At 52.1% G+C, this 15,365-nt stretch overlaps 1 protein-coding gene across 5 annotated transcripts in view; it reads right to left on the minus strand.

The window, feature by feature from the left end:
* The window catches only part of SPAG17 (sperm associated antigen 17), a 270,281-nt gene that overhangs the window by 111,484 nt on the left and 143,432 nt on the right, over positions 1-15,365 (minus strand). The window lies entirely within an intron of this gene.

Raw genomic sequence — 15,365 nt, forward strand, 5'->3', positions numbered from 1 at the left:
TTCGATGATGATAAAGTACCCAATCACATTCTTGACCCTACAGAAGATCATAAGAACAAAGGACTTTCTATCGATTCATCAAGTCCAGAATCACATCACCAGAAGAGATTACTACCTGATTCTTTACAGAAAGGAGGAAAATACCTATCCTGTATTTTAGCAATTGCATAATGCTGGACAAAGGAGAGAAGAGTTAATGCTTTCCCAACTCTGCGGTAGTTAGTTTCAACCCAGAAGCATGAAGTTTGATTAGCCTTATTTCAGCACGTATGTAGTAAGCAACATTATTATTCTGTTATGGTAATAAAATTATCCAAACCTTTAAAACAATTTTTTATTGAAATTAATGGTGGTGAAAGGTGCCAAGCTGGCAGCTCTGTAGATATGACATCCTCTATTTGTGCACGGACTAGGTAGAGCACGGGTACAAGTGGAAGCTTCTCCATCCTGCTTTCCTAGTATGCTCAGCCCTGAACATGAGGGCCCCACCTCTAGGAGTAAGAGGGTATTCAGTTTCCTTGCCCATTTGTTGTTCACCTTCTCTGCTGAGATTGCTAACTAAAGGGCCAATTAGTGACAATTGTGGTGGCGATTTCATGATTTAACACTTGTTCACTAAAGACTTTACTCAGGCTACCATATTCATTTCATATAGGCCACCAAGTAACAATCAGATGGCAACACCTTTTTGGACACTACAAGAAGCAACTAGAAATTAGAGCTTTCATAACTATATTGTCATTAGATCACAGAAAGAGAGGCTACTTCTCCGAGTAGTAACTATGGTAACTGGAGTTCTTTGAAACGTGTTGTCTATGTATATATTCCACTGCTGGTAGTGCACATGCACATGTGCATGGTTTTTTGGCCAGTAGTTTCTGTTGGGACTGTGCATGTGCCTTGAGTGTCCTTGTGCTCTGCACTGAGCATAAAGAATGGAGTGGCCCAGCTGCCACTCAGTTCCTTCTCTATTTCAGAATCCAAATGTCATAGGACTAGTGCTCAGTAAATTTTTTCAGACAAAACATTTTTTCCTCAAAAAATCCCTGAAGATACTGTGTATGACCAAGTCCTTGATCTCCCATCCGTGGTTGGATGAAAAATGTTTGCTCAGCCTGTCTGCCAAGATATTCTACAGACCTGGTAAGTGAATCACAGTAAGGGCTATCTGATAACGGATACATCAGTTCCGTAGTTAAACTTCCTCCTGACACAACAAAGATGATCTTGCACCTCCTTGTCTGTTTATATAGAACATGGCAGTCATGTTGTCCATCATGATTTGAATTTGATTGACCTTGAATACATGGAAGGAATACCGAGCAGGCTCTGTGAACTGCTCTGAGCTGCAACACATATATATGCAGCTGATCTTTGTCTGGAATCCAAAGGCCTTGCACACTGCAATGATCCACGTGTGCCCCCAAGAGGGAAGCATCTGTCACTATGGTTCTGGATGGAAGGTGTGGTGCAAACGTTAGCCTCTTTCAAACACAATCGGAATCTTCCCATCAATCTAGGGACATTGGGACATTTTGTGGTACTAAAAGAGGCATAGCTAAGCAATGCCTGCTCTGAACATAAATTGATTTTAGCCAAACCTGCATGCAAGGAAGGTGCCATAAGTCCACGAAGACTTGGGGAAGTCATCACTTTGGTGTTTGGACTTGACTGAATCTGCGATATGACAGTGGACATGTTCTTGAATATGTCCTGAGGCAGACATGCTCTGGAAACTATAACAGTTCCTGTAAATTCTATTCTTTGTATTGGTGTCAGTCTGGACTTTTCTTTGTTGATTTTTAGTTCAAACTGGATGGAGTATCTGACTGATACTATTTCTAGTACCCAATGGTCTGGTGTAATTGAAGCCCATATATTTTGGAAGAAGTTTGGCTGATTTCTGAAAGGAAAGATGCAAAAGTCTAGATCCTGAAAAGTGGCACGGCAATTCTTGAGCAACCTGTCAAAATGGTTGTTTATGAGCTGATGCAATCTGAGAGTATGGGTTGCTAATGTAGAAAGTCTCTTTTTCTGAAAATGCTGCCTCTTTCTGGAGGCCCTACACCTCTTTGGTGATAGAATGCACTTGGCACAGATCTCAGTCTTTAATAAGTAGGTGATTGTCACGGAGTCACCAGGGCGATGCTCTGGAACTACTCCCTACGAAGCCAGTCAGGACTCTGGGGGAGCACATGGACCACCTCCATCTCATAATTCTGGAAGGACAGACTCCACCTCAGGAGCTTGGCATTGGCTCCTCTCATCTGGTGCAGCCACAGCAGGGCGAGTGGTCCAGGTACACAGTGAAGTGCCGTCCAAATAGATCCAGCTACAGCCTTTTAAGAGCCCACTCCATGGTCAGGCATTCCTTCTCTATGGCTGCATAGCCCTGCTCCCGGAGCAGCAGCTTCCTGCTCAGGTACGTGATGGGATGTTTCTCCCCCTTTTGCATTGGCCTGCCTCTGCACCACGCCCAGCCCTGTGTCTGGGGCATCGGTGAACACCATAAAGGGCTTGTCAAAATCTGAGTTTCCCAGCACTGGGCCCTTGACCTTCTTCAGCATGCAGAGAGCCCTCTGGCACTGCTCAGTCCAGACCAGTTTGTCTGGCTTACCTTTCTTGCATAGCTCAGTGATGGGAGCTGATACAGAGCTAATGTGTGACACAAACCTCCGGTAGTGCCCCACCATCCCAATAAAGGCCTGGGCCTGTTTCTTAGTCTGGGGAGAAGGCCAGTCTCTGATTGCCCTCACCTTGGCCAGCTCTGGCTTTAGGCAGCCGCTCCCTACTTTGTGGCCCAGGAATGACACCTCTGCCATCCCCACCTTCCACGTCCCAGCTTTTACAGTCAGCTTTTACACTCAGCCTCGTCTTCACCTGGCACACATGGTCCTCCCAGGTCTGGCTAATGACACAAATATCATCAATGTATGCAAGGGTAAAATTCTCCATCCTCCTCAGTAACTGATCCACCTGGCGCTGGTAGGTGACCAGCACCTCCTTGAGCCCGAAAGGTAGGACCAGGGACTTTTACAGCCCCAAAGGGGTGACAAAAGCAGGTTTCAACCTGGCATCTGGATCTAAAGGCATCTGCCAGTAGCGTTTGGTGAGATCCCTGGTCATGGGGTATCGAGACCCCCCCCCCAACTTGTCTAGGATCTCATCAGGCTTGGTATGGGCAGGCACCATACATGGGTGATGGCACTGAGATTCTGTTAGACCACACAGAATCAGATGGACCCATCTTTCCTGGAGACCAGCACCATGGGAGCCCCCCCGGGGCTGGTGGATGGTTGGATCACCCCTAAAGCCAGCATGTCTCTGACCTCTCCCTCCAGGGCCTGGGCTGTGTTCCCAGTTACTCTGGATGGGGAACACCTGACAGGAGGGCTGGCTCCTGTCTCCACCCAGTGGACAGCTTGTTTAGTGAGCCCAGGCCGGTTGGAAAACAGCTGTTGGTACGAATACAGCATCTCTCTGATCTCTGCCTGCTTGGCAAGGGTTAGCTGGTCAGAAAGGGGAATTTATTCCAGCAAGGGGCTGACTCCTGTCTCAGAAAGAGACCCACCAGGGGATCTTCCCCTTTCTTCCACTGGCCACACATGGCCAGTACCAGCCTCTCCCTGTCACAGTATGGCTCCATCATGTTGACCTGCTCCCCTCGGTGGCTGTGAGCCTGGTTGGGCAGTTCCAGCACATTGTTCTCCTCATTTACCTGCTTGTTCACCTTGAAGGGGCTGTCCCAGGCAGCTTGCAGCTTATTTTTCCTCACCAGGATGAGAACCCTCACCTGCTCCCCGGTGCCAAAGGCTAAGCGGTAGTACCAGACCTCCCCTGCCTCCCTTGGGCCCTGGCTAGGTTCTCCTTGGCCAGACCCGCGAGCTCAGCGAGCTTTTCCTGGAAAGTCAGTACATACTCCACCACTGATTCTCCATCAGGGGAGGTCTTCCCCTCCCATTCGTCCCTCACCAAGTCCAGGGCCACCTTCTGAAAAGGCTCCTCTATGACAAGCAGGTGTCTGAAGGCTGCTTTATCCTTGTCCTGGACCTTTTGCACCTCTGGACAAGGCAGCCCTGGTTAGCAGGTGTCTTGCCCTGGCTGTGGTTCCCCACACTCAGCTGGGGTCTCTAATCTTCCTGGGCTCAGCTTTGCCCCTGCTGTGCCAGTGCCAGTGAGGGCAGGCAGCGAGCCCACTGCTTTGCTCATAGCATCAGAGCCACCTTGAGCCACCTCCTCCATGTACAGTGGGGTAGGAAGTATCTCTGTGTCTCACTCAGCTCCAGGGCACTGGTTACAGACAGGCAGGTATCCCGAGTTTAGCAGCTCCTCCCCCTGCCAGCAAGGTCATTTGCATTTTCACTGACTACTTCAGTCTCAGCCAATTGGTTCCCTGGATTCAAATTCAAATCCTCGGCTGTTACAGGAGCAGGCCCTGGATCCTGTCCCAAAGAGAGACAGTCATCCCCCAACAGTAGGCCACAGCTGATATCTTGGAGAACCCCAATTACCAGCCAGCCCAACCCTTCCTGTTTCTGTGTAACACCAACAGACCTCGGTCATCAGCAGGCGTAGATCGAAACGGGGAACCTCTGGAGCTTAGTGCATGAGCTTCTACCGCATGAGCTAAAAGTCAACTGGCTGTTAGCTAAGGCTGTAGAGCAGACTCATTTAGCTCTCTCTCTAAGTGGTCTCGGTGTCACTAGATGGGACAGAACACCACACCCAGAAGGTGTGTGGGTTACATCTGCACAGGGATCTGGGCCATAGGCAGGGCGAGGGGCTTCATCCCTGGGACCTTCACCCAGGTCACACAGCCTCTCAGCATCTGGTGAGGCTGAACCACCTGGGGCCCGACAACAGTTCTTTCTATCACAGGGTCTCGCCACCCTAGAAATGTCTCGCCATTGACCACCATCTCCCGCTCTCATTGGGGGTCCGAGGGACCTGAGCCCAGGAGAGTCCACACAGACATATATGCTGGGGCCAGGAGTGAGAGCTAGTCTGCCACCCTGCCCATCTGGCTAAACAGCTCTATGGCCTTGGGACCCAGGAAGGGGGCTAGACACCAGAGCCTTTCTGCAGGGCCAACCTGGTTCCACTTGCAAGCCTTCTCAAAGGCCGTGAGACAGGCATCTATATCTCCCCCCTCCTTAACCTGGGGCAGCAATTTAGTATCGAGGTTCCTTGTGGAACTGGCACCCCAGGGTCCATCCCCACTCACCCCTGGGCGGATCCTTCTGCCTCTCAGCTCAGCCATCACTAGTTCATGCTGCCTCTGTCTCTCCTGTTCTTTGCTTCATGCCTTCCCTGTCTCTCATGGTCCTCTGACTCCTTTGATCTCAGCTCCAATTCGATCCGTCTCAGATCCACTGACGGGGAACCCAGTGGAGACCACCGGCCGGTCGGGGACATAGGTCTCCAGGACACCCGGCTGCTCCCAGCCTCTCTTGAGGCCCCAGCTGGGTCAGGAGCTGATGCGGGCCCTGGGGCTGCCTGGCTGCTCCCAGCCTCTCTCGCAGCCCAAGCTGGGTCAGGAACTGGCTCCTTAGAGCGATCCTCCTCTTCCAACTGAGCAATCAGCTGTGCCTTAGTGAGCTTTTCAATGCGCAGCCCTCTCTCTCTGCACAGCTCTACAATGTCCTTCTTAAGGAGATGGTTATAGGCCATCTCCACACTGTTCCCAAGTGGTCATGGATTCACAGGCCTGTGCTCTCTCAGCTCCCCACGATCCCTGGGAGGAACCCCTTCAGTGAGACAGCCCTTCTCGGGGGTCCACTCTCACTCAGAGTTAAGCCGTAAGCTCCTCCACCTCCTGGAACTGCACCTCTCGGAGCCTTCAGCATGCCCATCTCTCACTAATCCCCCTTCATTTTACTGCTCCCCAGTCACTTACTGCAGGACGCTGTGTCCATGGGGTGCAGTTTATCCCACCTCTCCCACCAGTTGTCACGGAATCACCAGGGCGATGCTCTGGAACTACTCCATATGAAGCCAGTCAGGACTCTGGAGGAGCATGCCTCCTCTTTCTGAGCATACTGTCTCCAGGGCAAGAAGCTTACACAGCTTCAACCTTCCTAGGTCTGACCTCAGAGCATTCAGCATCCCCTTCCACACTGTGCACTTCCTGCAGCGCGTCTGCCCGGCCGGGGCTCCTGGGGAAGCCAGAGGGCCCTGCACCACAACTCCACAGTCAGACGTGACTCTTAGCCAGCCGGTAAAACAGAAGGTTTATTAGTCAACAGGAACACAGCGTAGGACAGAACTTGTTAGCACAGAAATCAGTGACTTTCAGCCAAGTCCATCTTGAGGGGAGGGGAGCCCAAGGCCAGGGCTCTGGACCTCCCCTTGCACCCCAAGCCAGCTGAGACTGACTTGCTTCCAGCTGCCTAGCTCCTGCCCTGCCTGTTGCTCCTCCTCTGGCCTTTGAAACACCCCGATAAGCTGCCCACCGGTAAAACCGAGATCGCTTTGCCAGGTAGGCCAGATGTGTGGAGGGCTGTCTGCTTTCCAGGAGGATATGCTGAACCCCTTCTGAGCATGTCCTTTCCTCCTGGCCTAACCATTGAGCAGCCACGCCATGAGGTGGAGTACCGCTAGGCTGGGGTGGAGGAGGTGGCCCTGGTCCTGGGAGAGCAGGTCCAGGCGGGATGGCAATGGCGGGGCGACTGCCAAGCTCGTGAGAGTCCCGTACTAATGTTGCCTGGGCCAGGCTGGCACTACCAGGAGGACCCGGGCCCTGTCCATTTTTATCTTTTCTAAGACCTTGCCGATCAGCGGGATCGGGGGGAAGGCATAGAGAAGCTGGCCCGACCCAGATAGGAGGAAGGCCTCGGAGATGGCGCCCACCCCCCCTGGAGCAGAAGCGGGGAGACTGGCGGTTTTGCCGAGTCGCGAACAGGTCCACCTGAGGAGTTTCCCACCCTTGGAAAATCCTGTGCACCACCTCTGGGTGTAGTGACCACTCGTGCTGAGAGGAGAAGTCTCAGCTCAGGTGATCCGCCTGAGAGTTCCGGGTGCCTGGTAAGTGGTGGGCTTGTAGGCAAATGTCATGGGCTATACAGAAGTCCCACAGCCTGAGGGCTTCCTGGCAGAGGACAGAGGAGCGGGCCCTGCCTTGCCTGTTGATGTAAAACATCGAGGCTGTGTTGTCCGTGAGAACCCTGACAACTCTGCCCTCCAGGTGCGAGTGGAAGGCCACGCATGCCAGACGGACTGCCCTGAGCTCCTTGACGTTTATATGCAGGGAAAGGTCCTGCGCAGACCACAGACCTTGGGTCTGAACCTTCCCCACATGGGCTCCCCACCCCAGGTCCAACGCGTCAGACACCAGCTTCACTGATGGGGGCTTGACCCTGAATGGAACCCCATGGAGCATGTTCCCTGGGGAGGACCACCACTGTAGGGAGATGATCACTGGTTCAGGCACAGTGAGGACTTTGTCCATCCTGTCTCTGGACTGGGAGAACACTGAGGCTAACCAGAGCTGGAGGGGCCTCATCCTGAGTCTGGCGTGGTGAACCACATATGTGCATGCCGACATGTGACCCAGGAGCTGGATGCATGCTCTGGCTGTGGTCATGGGGAACCCTGTGACTGTGTCAATGAGCCCTTTTAGGGTCTTGAATCTGTCCGGTGGGAGGGAGGCCCTGACTGTTGTTGCATCCAGGACTGCCCTGATAAACTCTATGCACTGCACCGGGACTAACGTGGACTTGGTGTCGTTTACCAACAGGCCCAGGGTGGCGCACGTGGACAGGAGGAGCACCACGTGATCCTGCACCTGCGACCTGGAGCTGCCCTTGACCAGCCAGTTGTTGAGATAGGGGAAGATCTGAACTCCATGACATCTGAGGTAGGCCACCACCACAGACATGCACTTTATGAACACCCTGGGAGCAGTGGACAGGCCAAACGGGAGGACCGTAAATTGGTAGTGTTCCTGCCCAACTGTGAAACGGAGGAAGTGCCTGTGCCCCTCGAATATATGAATGTGGAAGTACATGTCCTGCAGACTGAGGGCGGCGTACCTGTCCCCAGGATCTAGGGAGGGGATGATGGAGGCCAGAGAGACTATGCGAAACTTGAGCTTTACCATGTACCGATTCAGGCCTCACAGGTCCAGGATGGGCCTGAGCCCCCCTTTGGCCTTCGGGATAAGGAAATAGCAGGAGTAGTACCCTTTGCATCTGAACTCTGCTGGCACCACTTCCACACTCAAAGGCCAAGGAGTCACCCCATCTCCTGCTCAAGCAGGGCCTTGTGAGGGGGGTCCCCCAGAAGGGACAGGGATGGAGGGTGATTGGACGGGGTAGACGTAAACTGGAGGGTGTAGCCCCGGGAGACAGTGTTGAGGACCCAACAGTCCGACGTCAGCTGTGACCACTCCGGGAGAAAAGCACACAACTGGTTGGAGAAGGGAAGCTTTATTGTGGATGGATCCCTGGTATGAACTGGTAAGTCGCCCCTGGGCATCCTGTCAAAACTGATGTTTTCTGCCTGTTTGCCCTTGGAAAGCCCAGGTTGGGGGGCAGACCAGGACAGCCTCTGCGGGTGTTTCTAATAGTCCCATGACTTTTTATAAGGGGGCTCATATTTAGAGTGGGTGGCCTGGGTGGGAGCCTGCTGAGGCTTAAACTTGGTCCTGGCTGGAGCCGGGACATAGAGGCCAAGTGTCTTAAGAGTTGTGCGGGAATCTTTCAGGCCGTGCAATTTCACGTCTGTCTGTTCCGCAAACAGTGCCTTGCCATCGAACAGAGGTCCTGCAAGGAGTTCTGTGCCTTGCTAGACAGCCCAGACAGCAGGAGCCACAACGCCCTCCTCATGGACAGACCTTGCAGCTATATCTGTGGCATCCGATGCTTCCTGCAGGGTCACCCTGTCAGCCGCTGTACCCTCATCCACCAGTGCCTTGAACTCCTTCTTGTCATACTCCTGGAGGGAGTCCTCAAATTTGGACAGAGAGCCCCACAAATTGAACTCCTTTGTGGAGTGGAAGGGCCACCTTGCCCGGTGCCAAGGCCGAGAAGACATTGAAGAGAGAGTCCAAGGGTTCCTCCACATCCTCGGCTTGAAGGTTGAGGCTTGATGCCACCCTTTTCCACAGTTCCTGGTGGGTCTTAGAGTCCTCCTGTGAAACAGGTCTAGGAGGGATGGAATTGCCTCATCAGGAGAGGATGAGGATGGTGGTGCGGTACTCTGCATGTCCACCAGTGCCAGAGGTCCCACCACTTGGTCGCCCTCTGGGTGCGGAACCGGAGATGAACGCCCCACCGACTCCTTTCTGGGAGGCTGAAATAGAAGGGCTAACAGTTTCTCCAAGGCTCTGGCCACCGAGTGAGCCACCACCGGGGGCTGCGTCGGGGGCCATGGGGCCCATTGGTACCACGGTGCCAGCCAAGGAGCCCGGTGCCACTGCACCTGCTGTGGCACCAGCAGAGCAGGCTGTTCAGCCTGACTAGCCTGTCTCATCGACTGACGACTATGAAGGGAGGCCGGGCTGGCATATGAGCTGCCACTGTTCTGGAACCAGGAGGAGCAGCAGCATCGGGAATGGTGCCAACCATGAGACTGTGATGCCAGCATGGGAGGAGCGGGAGTACCGCTGGTAGCAGCTGCTCCACAATCGGCTCCACATTGAGCTCTTCTTTTAGCCCTTGTGTCTGGCTGTTCAAACTTAGCATACAGCCACTCCACCTCCACGCTCCACCCCGGCAGCAATTCCCCCGACTTTGCTTCACAGATATTATGCAGGACACAGCAGGCAGCTATAACCATTGGGATATTTTTTTCACTGAGATCCAATCTTGTGAGTAGACAATGCCAGCATCCCTTCAATCTATCAAAAGCACATTCAACTGTCATTCTTCACCTGCTGAGCTGGTAGTTAATCATTTCCTGGTGCTGTCAAGGTGGCCAGTGTACAGCTTCATGAGCCAGGGGAGCAAGGAGTAGGCTGGATCGCTACTGGCATTTCAATATTCCCAATGGCAAGAGAAGGTTACTTACCTATAACTGGAGGTTCTTTGAGATGTGTGGTCCCTATCCGTATTCCACTGTGGGTTTATGCATGTGCACCGTGCATCTGGAGCTGCAGATTTTTCAAGTAATAATGTCCGTTGGTATGCGCATGCACCCTTGGCTCACCTCATGGTTTCATCAGAGGTGCTAAAGGGTGAGGCAGACTGACCACATCTCCAGTTCCTATTCCACTGCAAATCCAAGAGATCTGCAGCTGAGAGCAAGGAGGGCAGGAAGTGGAATACAGATAGGGAACACACATCTCAAAGAACCTTGAGTTACAAGTAAGTAATCTCCTCTTCTTCGAGTGATGATCCCTATTGTATTCCATTGAGTGTGATTAACAAGCAGTACCTAAGTTGGAGGAAGGTGCAAAGGTGAGGATGGAATGGTTGAGCAGAGGACAGCTGTGCCAAATGCATCCATCACAGAGTCCTGCAACAAGGCATAATGCCTAGCAAAGATATATACTGAACTCCACATGGCTACTCTATGTATGTCCCAAAGCAGAACATCATGGAGAGTGGCTGCAGTTGAAGCCTGGGCTCTCATGAAATGGGCCCTCACTCCAGGGGAGGGAGGCACTCCCAACAACTGATAGCATAGTGTAATACACCCTATTGGAGATTCTTTGTGGAGATTGCCTGCCCCTTAACCCTCCTGGTTATTGTGATAAACAATCTAGGAGATTTCCTGACCAGTCCTGTCCTCTGCAAGTAGAAGGCCAAGGCCCAACAGCTGTCAAGGGAGTGAAGTTATCACTCCTATTCCAAAGCATGAGGTTTCAGAAAGAAAACAGGTAAGTGGATGGTTTGATTGATATGAAACTGGGATATGACCTTTGGCAGAAACTTGGGATGTAGACGCAGAGAGACTATCCTTATGGAAAGTGGTGAAAGGCAGGTCTGCCATCATGGCCCCAAGTTCACCTACCCTTCTTGCCAAACTGGTAGCCACATGGAAGGTGACTTTAATGGAAAGGAGGGACATATAGCAGGAAGCTAGCTGCTCAAAGACCTGTTTCATTAGTGCCAGCAGAATTAGGTTAAGGTCCTATTGGGGGGCAATAGGTTGTACAGATGGGAAGGTTCTGATGAGGCCCTTCCAAAACCTAGCAGTAAATGGGTGTGTAAATGTGGAGTGTCCTTCCACTGGAGGTGAGGTGGAGGGTGGAAAGTGCTAACTGCTGCTAGATGGTCCTTGAAATAGTTGAGGGCAAGACCCGATGCCTTCAAGGACAGGAGCTCATTCAAAAGAAGGGGAATCTCCACCTGTTCTGGGGAAAGCCCTTTCTGTTGGGCCCAGGAGGCAAAGCAGTTCCACTTGGCCCAGTCAGAACACCGAATGGACTCCTTCCTGCTGCTCAAGAGGATGTCTTGCACTTCTGATAAACACGCCTGTTGTAGAGAAGATGCCTATCCAAATACAATGCTCTGAGGTGAAGTGTCTGTGGATCAGAATGTCTAATCTTGCTGCTGTGTTGAGTCAGTAGCTCAGGGAAAGTGGGGATGGGAAGTGGAGGGTGAGCTGACACGTTGGGAAGGTTGGCAAACCAGAACTGTCTGCGTCCGAGTGGGGCAATCAGGATGACTGTTGTTCTATCCCACCTGATCTTGTGGAGTACTCATGGCAGGGGTGGTAGAGGGCAGAAGGTGTAACTGATCTTGTCTGACCAGTGGAGAATGAATGCACCACCTTGTGAGTGGGGACCAATACCTCCCCTGGAGCAGTATGTGCTAAACTTGTTGACGGGGGAGGTGAAGAGGTCCCTGGTTGGAGTCCCCCATTGGTTGAAGATGTTGCTTACTGCGGTGTCATGGAATTCCCACTCATGATGGGTCACGAATTGTCAGCTGAGTGAGTCTGCAATTACGTTCTAAGTCCCCAGAAGATAGGCTGCAGATAACAGGATCTTGTGGGCAATGTACCAGTTCCATAGATTGACTGCCTCCACACACAAAGTAGTTGACTTCGTGCCCCCTTGTTTGTTGATGTAGTAAATGGGGGTGGCATTGTCCGACTTGATAAGAACATGATGGGAGTGAATGGATGGGAGAAATGCTTGGCATGTCTTCCTTACAGTCCTGAGTTCCAGAATGTTGATATGCACCCTGGATTCCCGAGTGGTTCATGCTATCTCCCAAGTGTGAGGGACACATCGGTGATGACTGTCTTGTCTGAGGAGGATGGGAGAAAGGGGACCCCCAAACACTTGTTGTGGATCCGTCCAACACTGGAGGAAAGAGAATACCTCAGGAGGAACCGTCAGAACCAGATATATGGCATGGCACACTGTTGAGTAAACTCTCTGGAGCCACATCTGAAGGTAGTGAAGGCAGAAGCGAGTGAAGGTGGTGACGTATGTGCACAAGGCCACGTGGCCAAGGAGGGATAGGCAAGTCCTGGCCTGAACAGGACTGTTGACTGCTCAGTGTAGTGGTTATGTGGTTGTCCCTCCCTGTCAGGCTTGGAGGGAGGCCACTCTACCTTACTATGCCAAACAGCAAGCAGACAATTAGCAGGCTAGGGTTCTGGCCCTCTGGTCAGGGTACAGCAGGAAGTAACCTGACTGGGGCAGGCAGTCTGTAGCTCTGGCCCTCTGAGTAGGACAGAATAACAGGGAGTCTTTAGCCGAAGCCTCCTGGATGGGGCAGACAGCAATTGACACAGTCTGGGGGCTCTGACCCTCGGGCAGGGCAGAGCAGGGAGCAGTCTTTAGCTTCAGCTTTTGGGCAAGAGCAGACAACAGTTACAGTTTCAGGGCCGACAGCTACCTGGCTGGGGCAAGCCACAAAACAAGGCACTGGCCTGCTGGCCTAGGGTAAGTAATCCACCTCCCCAGGGGTTGGGGCCGGTGACAGGAGGGCAGGGAGAGCCAGGCCCAGCCTACTCCACCATGGCCCAGGCCCAGGCCCTAGCAGTGGTGGGTGGTCCCACCAAGGAGTCAGTGGGGAAGTCACCAAAACATGACGACTCGTCTCCTTGCAACACAACCGGCTTAATGTCTGGTTCCACTGGACTACTTCCTACTGCCCTTCCTTGGCATGGCTCCGTAGTTCATGGGTCCTCAATCTCTTCAGGATAAACAGCGGACAGCAGTCCCAGCAACACCTCTACACAGCTGGTCTCTGGGGTCATGGCGCTGCACCGCTTGGTCACTGGGCGGGAGTTCAGCAGCAAGGCAGGGACTTCTGCCTCCTTCCCTGGCTCTGGCTCAACTGAGCTGGAGGGCCTGCCTTTTATATTTCCTGTCCTACCCCTCTGCTTCTGGTTGGCTTGGCTCCATCTACTGGGAGGAGGGGAGGTATGGGGCCATTCCTCTCCATCAGGCTAAGAGGGAGGCCACTCTACACTTTGCCTCACTACACTCAGGCTACGAGTTCCTGCAGAGACTGGAATCTGTCCCTTGGTAGATATGCTCATACTGTGACTGAGCTGATGGAGGCCCCTATAAAGTCTAGGAACCGTGTGGGGTCCAAAGTTGATTTTTCGACATTGATGCTGACCCAGAGGGAGGAAAGGAGTCTGAGCAACCTGGAGGTTGAAATCCAGGCTTTTTCTCTGGACTGCACTACTAGGAGCCAGTTGTCGAGATAGGGGAATACAAGGACCCCATAACGCTTGAGGTAGGCCGCCATGACAGAGAAAACGTTGGTGAAGGGAGCAGTGGTGAGTCCAAATGGCAGGACCCTGTATTGAAAGTGCTGAGGGCCTATTTTAAACCTCAGGAATCATCTGTGGGCCGGATGGATGTCTATGTGAAAATAACCATCCTGCAAGACAAAAGCCATAAGCCTTCTTCTAATGATGGCTGCTAAGGTGACCATATGAAACGGGTTTGCAGATGAAGCAATTGAGACAATGGAGATTCAGGATTGGTCTCCACTCACCCTTCAATTTGGGTATCAGGAAGTAAGCTGAATCAAACCCCATCCCTTGATAGTCTGGAGGAACCCACTCTATCACACTTCTTTGTAGTAAAGAGTCCACCTCCAGGGCGAGGATGCTGTTGTGAGACTGGTCTCTGAGGAGGGATCAGGGAGAGGGTTGTGGATGAGGTAGCGTAATGAACTCAATCGTATAGCCATAGTGGATGACATTTACCACCGATTTGTCTTTTGTTATTGGACTCCAAGCTGGTTAAAAAGAGTGCTAGACAACCCCCAAAGTGGGTAGGATGGTTGTGTGGCAGCAGGCAAGGTGGTTGACAGCATGCTAGGGTTCCTCAGAAATACCTCTTCTGTGGGGGTGTTGCATTTGGGAGGAGGAAGACTTCGAGGGTGGTCCTAGAGGATGTGATCTTTGAGTCATCTGACACTTCCTTGATGGTTCATAAGGCTGTTGATGGAAAAACTGGTGCCAGTGTGTAAACACCCAAGGAAGAGTGTAGCTCTCAAATCCTTGAGGGTGTGGCGGGAATAGTCCGTTTTCTGGTTGAAAAGACAGGATTCATCAAAAGGGAGGTCTTCAATGGTATTTTATACCTCCCTGGGAAAACCAGTGGAATGGAGCCAAAACTGCCTCCTTATGACAATGCCTGTGGCCATTGAGCACGAAGAGGTTTCTGTTGTGAGGGCATCACTACCAGCTTCCCCTCCTCAGTTATTGACTGGAGGCAGGCCTGGTCCAGTTGCATCAGTTTCTCGACAAGTCCTCCAATTTGCTGTAATTCAGGAAACGGATCCGGCAAATAATGCCTGATAATGCGAAATCCTGAATTGAAGGTTGGCTGAATAAAAGATTTTGCAGCCTAAAAGGTCCAGTCCTTTTTGCAGCCCTTTTGCACCCTAAAAGGTCCTTGCCCTCCCTGTCAGATTGGGTGGAGTGTGGATACTGTTGCCTCACCTGTTCCATTGCTGCCTGGGCCACAAGTGAATTGGGAGGTGAGAGTGAGAATACTATGTACTCAGACCCCTTGGCTGGTACACAGTATCTTTTTTCTGCCCCTTTGAGGTAAGTGTACATATGGCCAACGTATGCCAAACTGTGCTAGCTGGCTCAATGATGTCATCGTTGTTTGGGAGAGCGACTGTGGTTGGCCTCGATGAGTGAAGTATATCCAGCAGCTTATGCTGAGTGTCTTGGATTTTCTCCAGGGGAATGTGAAGTTCTCTGGGCAGTCTATGCAAGAGATCCTGAAATTGGCGGTAGTCAGCAGGAGATGGAGGGGATGTTGAAGATACTGCTACATCAGGAGACGATGATGGTTATCTATCCTGTTTGGTGGTATTGTTGGATCCGGTCTGAGCAGCTCATCTTCCAATACTGGTTCAGAGCATCTACTTGAAGGCACCCAAGATGGTGAAATAGGTGAAACCTCCTTTATAGAATGGATGGGTTACAAG

This window comes from Mauremys reevesii, linkage group 1, assembly GCF_016161935.1.
Source record: "Mauremys reevesii isolate NIE-2019 linkage group 1, ASM1616193v1, whole genome shotgun sequence".
Taxonomy (NCBI): domain Eukaryota; kingdom Metazoa; phylum Chordata; order Testudines; family Geoemydidae; genus Mauremys; species Mauremys reevesii.